Source organism: Nematolebias whitei, chromosome 8, assembly GCF_014905685.2.
Source record: "Nematolebias whitei isolate Nwh7 chromosome 8, NemWhi1, whole genome shotgun sequence".
Lineage (NCBI taxonomy): Eukaryota > Metazoa > Chordata > Actinopteri > Cyprinodontiformes > Rivulidae > Nematolebias > Nematolebias whitei.
In genome coordinates, this window is record NC_056505.1 from 27,407,926 (window position 1) to 27,415,620 (window position 7,695).

A 7,695-nucleotide genomic window follows, 5' to 3' on the forward strand; every position below is an offset into this window, starting at 1 on the left:
AGAGCTTGTCACTTTTTATGTTTGGGTCAAAAGCTGGGAGGACAAGATAGCCACTCACTGGAACAATCAGGGTAAAAGTATTGATCTATGAAGCTACTGCCAATCAACCATTACCACAGGCTGAACAAGGTGCAGATAAAATATGAAAAATAAAATATAAAATATGTTTTTTTCAATAAAGACTGGTAGGTTAAAGGCGTGCCCCTATAGACCTGAATAAAAGTTTTTTTTTTATTATTTAAAGTAATAGATCAGATATTTTGAAGTAGGTTCTTTGAAAAGTAAATGAACAGTAGATATCTCACCTGTTGCAGATAGCTCCTTAAATGGCACCAGTTTGAATAAATAGTTTCATAAAGGTTCATTTAAATACTGTTTTAAAAAATTTACACCATCATAAATGTTGTGTTGCAGGATTTTTTTTAAATAGAATTTTATGGTTATTTGCAAGTACAAATTGCAGTAGCAGCTAGCTGTAGCACCTTTACTGAAGTCTCAGCCATTACCAGGAGGAATAATATAATGATTTATTAATTTATTAACCTTTATTTAACCTGGCAAATCCCACTGAGATCACAGTTCTCTTTTGTAAGGGGGAGGCCTGGGCCTGAAGGCAGCCTAACATGCATGATTTTGGTTTGTGGGAGGAAACTGAAAAAAAAAACCCACGCAAACACTAGAAGAACATGATTGTACCAGAAAAACTGTCATGCAAAAACAAAAATGGTGAAAAGTTTTAAAAACGGAGGTTGCATGAATCAATGGACATTTTTAAGAGTGTCATTTTAAAATGGCATCAATCCACTTTGATGTTGGTGACTCAGACTAGTCACTAACTTGTAAATCTGGTCAGAACCAACCTTTGTTTCTCAAAGCTAATATTATACAACAAGCAATCAACAACAGGTAAGATATCCATTGTTCACAACCTGCACAAAACTCATTTGATCTCAACTATCACTTTAAGATTGTCAAAGTTTGTATTAGATTAAAAAAAAAAGTATTTTTAAACATAAAAATGACCCATATATAAGAGCTTATGGCAGAGTTAGGGACATTATACATTACCAGTCACTCTGTGTGTGTGTGTGTTTTCATGTCAGGAGGTTGATTGTTGTGGAGGTTGTGTTCGCGGCTGCAGGCCTCCTAATGAAGGTGTGCGTAATAAAATCAGTGCACTTGGGTCTTCGTCTGCGCCCCTCCTCCCTCAAACTCCATCTGATTGAAAATGGAACAGCTGTGATGATTTAATTTACATGTTAATAACCAACGGGCCTCTAGAAAATCGTCCAATAAACGTCTTTTTATTACCGCCTGTATCTCCCACGACACAAGGGAATGAGAAGGAGAGAGGGAGAGGATGTGAGGGTGAGGGGTGTGTGTGTGTGTGGGGGGGGGGGGGTATAAAGGGAGAGAAGGCGGCTGTAATTAATTGTTTAAGTGATTTTATTAAAACAAAAATTATCTGGTGGAGGTGAGTGGAATGAGCACAGACTCGTGGGCAGTAAATAGCATCAGTGAGTGAGAGCAGGGATGGAATGATTATGAAGATAATCTGTGTGTGTGTGTGTGTGTGTGTTGTGTGGGGGTGTGTGGGGGTGTTGTGTGGGGGTTAAGACTGTTTTCCAATCAAGCTGTAAAATGAAATATTTTGTTCTACAGATTGTTCAGAGCTCCGTAGCTGTCTGGGTTTTTATGATGTCCTTCCAGCCTGATTTGATCTTCGTTGAGGCAGCATTAAGATGCCAGCTTTAAGGAGTATAAATTTAGAAATGTGTGTATACATAACAAACCTCGTAGGGTGAAATACTTTTAACTGCTTAGCTTGATTTTAAGCTGGTAAAGGCCAAGCCATCCCAACAATATCCTGATCTTTTCCCGTGTCTTCAGACGTCACAGCAACACCAGTCAGTAGATGCCATGCTGCATTTTTATGGATTAGTAGAGCTTGTTGGGAATAAATTCTTGAGCACCACAAGTACTGATTCAAAGTCGTCAGCGCAGCTTTACTAGGGGCTAAATAATTCTCTGTCATTAACTTTTATGGGCCTCCTGGGCACAGCTTTTTCATCAAGCCTAACATAGCGATAGAAATTCGAGATTTGTTGGAGTTTCACTTCTTGTTTGCTGGTTGTCCTCCATGATTTAAGCCACCAGACCTCCCCGCCCTCTCCTCATTCCACCTTTCTGTCTCAAACCACCCGGGGAACTGAGAATTCTTTCCCATCCACCGAGAATAGAGGGAGAAAAATAAGGGTTGAATCAGTGCTCGCTGTGCTCATCTTTCCCACCCCTTTTCATTCTTGCCATCTTCTCCCCACCTCCCCATCACCCTTCCCTCACCCCACTGCATGTCCCAATCCTCTGAGAGGTGGCTCTGCCACCGTGGCCATTCATGTCATTGTCAGTGGAGCCACATGGTCGCGTCGCCCCGCTTCTCCTGGGATGTGTGCGTGTTGAGGGGGGTGTCCACAGAGACAGGGCTCTCCTTGGGTGGGAACAGTAATTAAAGAATAAGAGAAGAAAAACAAGCAAAAATATATAAAGAGAAAGAACAAAAGGTAAATGAACAAAAAGAATGAGCGATTAAGCTGGGAGGGTGGAGGAGGGAAGGGTGCTTCTTAGGGTCCATGCAAATCATTGGGGAATATTCCCTCGGTGTACAGCCCTGCACAACAACTCAGTAGTGGGATCTATTAATGATCCAAACACCTCCAAGGCTTTCTACAACCATTTGATTGCTGCAGGGTGGGCCGTGGTTGGGGGTGGGGCGTTTGGGCTTAGATGCAAAGGGTTTGCATCATGTTTTGTGTTGTAGGGAAACCTGGAATTTCATCCCTCTGTCATGAGCATCTTTGCTAGCTCTTTGATCACTGGGTGTTCGTTTTATTGACTTGGCTCACTGCTGGTGTGTGACATTAGAGAACACGGGTTGGCTGGGGTTCGCCCTACCCTCTGAGATTTGACTCCGTCAGAGCTGTAATGCATTTGGTGCCCCGAGGCCTTGTCATGCCAAGATGGAAAGCCAACCCACAAACAACACCTAAAGCTGTTTACCTTGCGATCCTTAAAGCAAAGAAATCTGACTGTGACACTGCAGAAAGGCACGGAAACAGAGCCAAATTTATGCTAATAGAATATTGTTTAGTGGGCTTTAAAAACATTTCCCCCGCTATGCCATATTCACAGCTGAGACTGCCAGGGGGAGAAGGATACAGACAGAGATAGAGAAGAAAAAAATGCAAAGATAGCGACTGGAGCAGGGAGGTAAACAGAGATAATGTGTACGTGGTATACATTCCAATTTGGGTTGGAGAAAAGTTCTGGGGTGGTTCCCAGGAAGCACCAACTTTGGAGAGGTAAAAGGTCACTGTATGTGGACAATGACGCCAGCTCAGCGTCTATTGATGGGGAGGGGCCAGGGGCATTGTGGGAAGGGCACCGAGTGGCTCTTACTGCCAGTCACGGTTGTGTAGTATTTGCATGGGCTGCCAATCACCTTAGAAAGGAATGCACTGAGGTCAGAAAGGTCAGGCAGGCGGAGCCGAACAGAGAGTGAACACAACAAGCCCTGACGCATCAGGGATGATGGGCTAGGCTGTTTGTGCATGCATGTGTGTATGTGTGTGTGTGTGTGTGTGTGTGTGTGTACATCTGTTACTGCTATAGATAGTAAGATCAAACTGCAGAGCAAATAGCTTTCTTAACTTAGTGCTGAATTTACAAAAAAATACATTATTTAGTACCAAATAGTGGACTCTCACTTGAGTTTTATTTCATTATGACAGATAAAAGTTTGTCATATAACACTGTAAGATTCTAAAATAAAGATTCTTGGCCTTCAAGCTTTATTACTGCGGACTTTTCAAAGTTTGTGTGACAATTCCTGCAGGACCTGCAGCTCTCCCTAACCAACCTCACCCCACTGCTTTGACTGTGAGCAGCTCTGTGAAATGGAAGGAGGAAGAAAGCAAATTGTTTGTTCCGTGGGCCTTGACAGGAGGCTACAGAACCCCGGTATTAGCAAAGGATAAAAGTAATGGGATTTGTAGTGGGGAGGCAGCGAGTGTCGCCAGGTGCTGTTGATGGGTGATAGGGGGGAATCGCAGCCTTTAAAAGCTGATAAGTATCTATGGGAGAGAGGGGACAGAGAGCAGGACAGCCAGCAGCAGAAACAGATACATACATTTTCCTCTACCTGCATATAGTTCTTTATCACTTGTTAAACATAAATTGTGAATTTATCTCACATGAAGAAATAAATATCAAAGTAAATCTATTCGTGTCTGTGGACTGAAAAAATAAAACCGTCTACAAATTACCACCCTGTTACTAACCAATAATTTAAACTTTTTAAAGGCACTACTTTACAGTAAAGCTACCTTTACTGAGTTTATCAACTATTTTTAATTAGCTTGTAAACACTTAATAAATCAGTCATAAGCATTTATAAAACCAGCATAAAATACTTTGTATGCTGAAGCAGTCTCAGTATTTAGCAATATCAAGGGCTGTACTCTTCTCCATTTTGGTAAATGTTACATTTAGCTTATTGCTTTATGTGTCAACACTGATAATTTTTTTGACATTTAAAATCAAAATTTAGAAGTGAACAGGTAAACAGTGAGAATGGAGCGTACATGCGAATGTCACTATTTGGCAAGACACAAGCTCCTTTTGATCTTATACATGATTAATAATAGTTTACATCCTGATTAATAACTGCGTTGTTAAATAAAAATTCGTTTTTTGTTATAAAATTGGTATCAATAACAATATTTTGAGCCCAGACAAATTCATAATACAATAACATTTTTGCGTACACCTGCTAACTGTAGCCTGTAGCTCACTGCGAGACTGTGTCACATTTTTACATGCAAAATGGTTTTATTCCTACAAGAGTTTTTGTTTTAATCCAGTATTATACATTCAATCATCCAAAGCTACACGGCTCTATCACACAGCAAGATTTTTTTTTTTTTTAACAAGATATGCAATCTGCTGTGTTGTAAAATAAAAATAGGTGCTGCTTTTTAAACGTCAAAGAGATAGAACCAATTTTAATTGATCTAATTTTACTTTAAATAACGAGAATTTGTTTGTATCGTGTTCTTTATAATAAAATAACTCAACTCAACAAGCTCAGTAACCCAAAGCAGATTGACACATCTTTCAACTGACTCTACTAACAAAAACACATGGTTACACACGGTTATTTTCAGTATATTAAACATGTTCTAAAGGTCTGATCTCTATATGACTGCATTTAACCTGCTAAAATCACCTCCTGTAAATTATCTAAATTATCTGTGTACTATTGTTATCAGATGATTAAACACTTTGAAATGAAATATTGCACTCACCAAAGATATACACATAAAGTCTAATGTTTCTTACCTGAAGCTCCCAAGGCTGTGAGGTCGTTCCACCTTGTTACAACAGGAGGGAGTCTACAGATTTATCAACAAATATTCTGTAAACAAAAACTTGTACAGTTTTCAAAGTAACTTTTTTTCTTAAAGTCTAACTTTGGGACATCACAATAAGATTAAAGACAATATTTGAGTTTTTAGACAGAATGTAATTGGTGTCACATAATTGTATTTCTATCAGCCTTTGGTCCAAATTGCTAGAAAAATATTGAGATATTTGGAATTGTCTCCACAAAAGGAAAAAAAAAAGCTAAAAAAAAAAAATGGATGGATGGATGGATGGATGGATGGATGGATGGATGGATGGATGGATGGATGGATGGATGGATGGATGGATGGATGGATGGATGGATGTTTTTGTGCATTGTAGTGTGTATCAAAGTTTTCATATAATCTTCTTTTGTGTGTGAAACTATAAGAAAGTTTTGTTAAAACTGAATCTTTAATCAACTCAAATAAAAATCTTGATTTTAACAGTAAGCATGTTCACAGATTCACAATATTTTACTACAAAAGCATGAATATGATATTGTAATTACAGCACTAAAATGTTTAAATCAGTGGTGATTTTAGCCTTTTTTGGTGGGTGCTCAAGCACCCATAAATTTTAATTCAGCACCCCTAAAAATTTAAGAAACCATCATTAGGATTTTGTAAGGAAACTTAGTTCTCAAATCTTAGATTCACCTAAATATGGAATAAATGACAACACTCTTGAACAGGCCAGTAAAATCTACAATTTTTTCTTTTTTGCACAAGTCAGATCCTCAGTGCCACCTGTCAATCAATCCAGTACGCTTGTCAGCAACTGACCAATTGGCGAGCTCAGTTTTTTCTCAAAGGTAAACACTCTTAACTGCAGGAGTGCCACCCCTTCTTAACAACATTAAAAAATATTGTCTTTGTTTTTTGGTTTTGCATTATGAACGCTTTGCAGTCACAGGTTAATACTTAAATTACATGTTAATGCTTAAAGCTAGTTGTGCTTTGTTCTGTGTGTTTTGTATATAGATATATGTTGCAGCTTTTGGTTACATAAGTTTAGTTTTTGTTTGCTACGATCCTTTAAAAGTCTTATTTGTGACTGTGCTCCTCCTTTATGGCCATACCACCTGAACACACCCAATCTCATCTGATTTCAAACGCTAAGCAAGGTTGGGCCTGGTTAGTATTGGATGGGAGACCGCCTGGGAATACCAGGTGCTGTAAGCTTTTGCACTCCTCAAAAACCACACCATGTTGTGTGTTGTTCAAGCCAAGAGTCATTGTCAGTACTGGGGGCTAAGCACCCCTAAAAGTCAGATCCTAGATTTGCCCCTGGTTTAACATATTTATCTGCTAGATTCATATTTGTAAATGTTAATAATGAATCTTCTTCATACAAATAATGAATCATCTTCATATATCAAAATTAGTCATGGAGTTCCTCAGGGTTCAGTGCTTGGACCAGTGCTCTTTATTTTATATTTGCTTCCTTTAGGTAATGGTAATAAACAGCATGGGATAAATTTTCATTGTTATGTTGATACACAGTTATCATCAGCTATCCATCAGATGTCCATGAAACTAAATGAATCCAATCAGTTACTTAGACTACAAGCATGTCTTAAAGACATAAAAACCTGGATGACCCTGAATTTTCCGCTTTAAAACTAAGACAAGATATAGGTGTTGGTTTTTGGACCTGAGCATATTAGGAATAAATTTTGCAGTCTTTCACCAACTCTGGATAGCATTAATTTGTCCTCCAGTTCTAATATTAAAAACCTTGGTGTCATTTTTGATCAGGATGTCTTTTAACCTCCACTTTAAAAACGTTATGAGAACTGTTTTTTATTTCTACCTGTGAAATATCACCAAAATTAGAAACATCTTGTCTCAAAATTCAGTTCAGTTTATTTATTCAATTCAGTTTATTTGTATAGCGCCTAATCACAACAGAAGTTGTCTCAGAGCACTGAACAGAAACATTCACATACATACAAAAGCCAAATAGTAAAGTTCTCTATCCTAGGAAGGAAGCCAGCAGACTCGTTGAATCTTCACTTGGTTGCAGTCTCCCATCCTGAGCAAGCAGAAGATGAAAAAACGATGCAGAAAAACTGGTACATGCATTTGTCACGTCTAGACTGACTATTGCAATGGTTTGTTATCTGGGTGTCCAAAATCTTCTTTAAAAAAAGTCTCCAATTGATCCAAAACGCTGCGGCCAGAGTCTTAACTGGAGTTAGTAGGAGAGATCATATGTCTCCAGTTTTAGTTT

General features: G+C 38.6%; 1 pseudogene; it reads left to right on the forward strand.

Annotated features, from left to right (window-relative positions):
- The first annotated feature begins 6,527 nt into the window (after window positions 1-6,527).
- LOC119414157 lies at window positions 6,528-6,644 on the forward strand (annotated as a pseudogene).
- The last annotated feature ends 1,051 nt before the right edge of the window (window positions 6,645-7,695 follow it).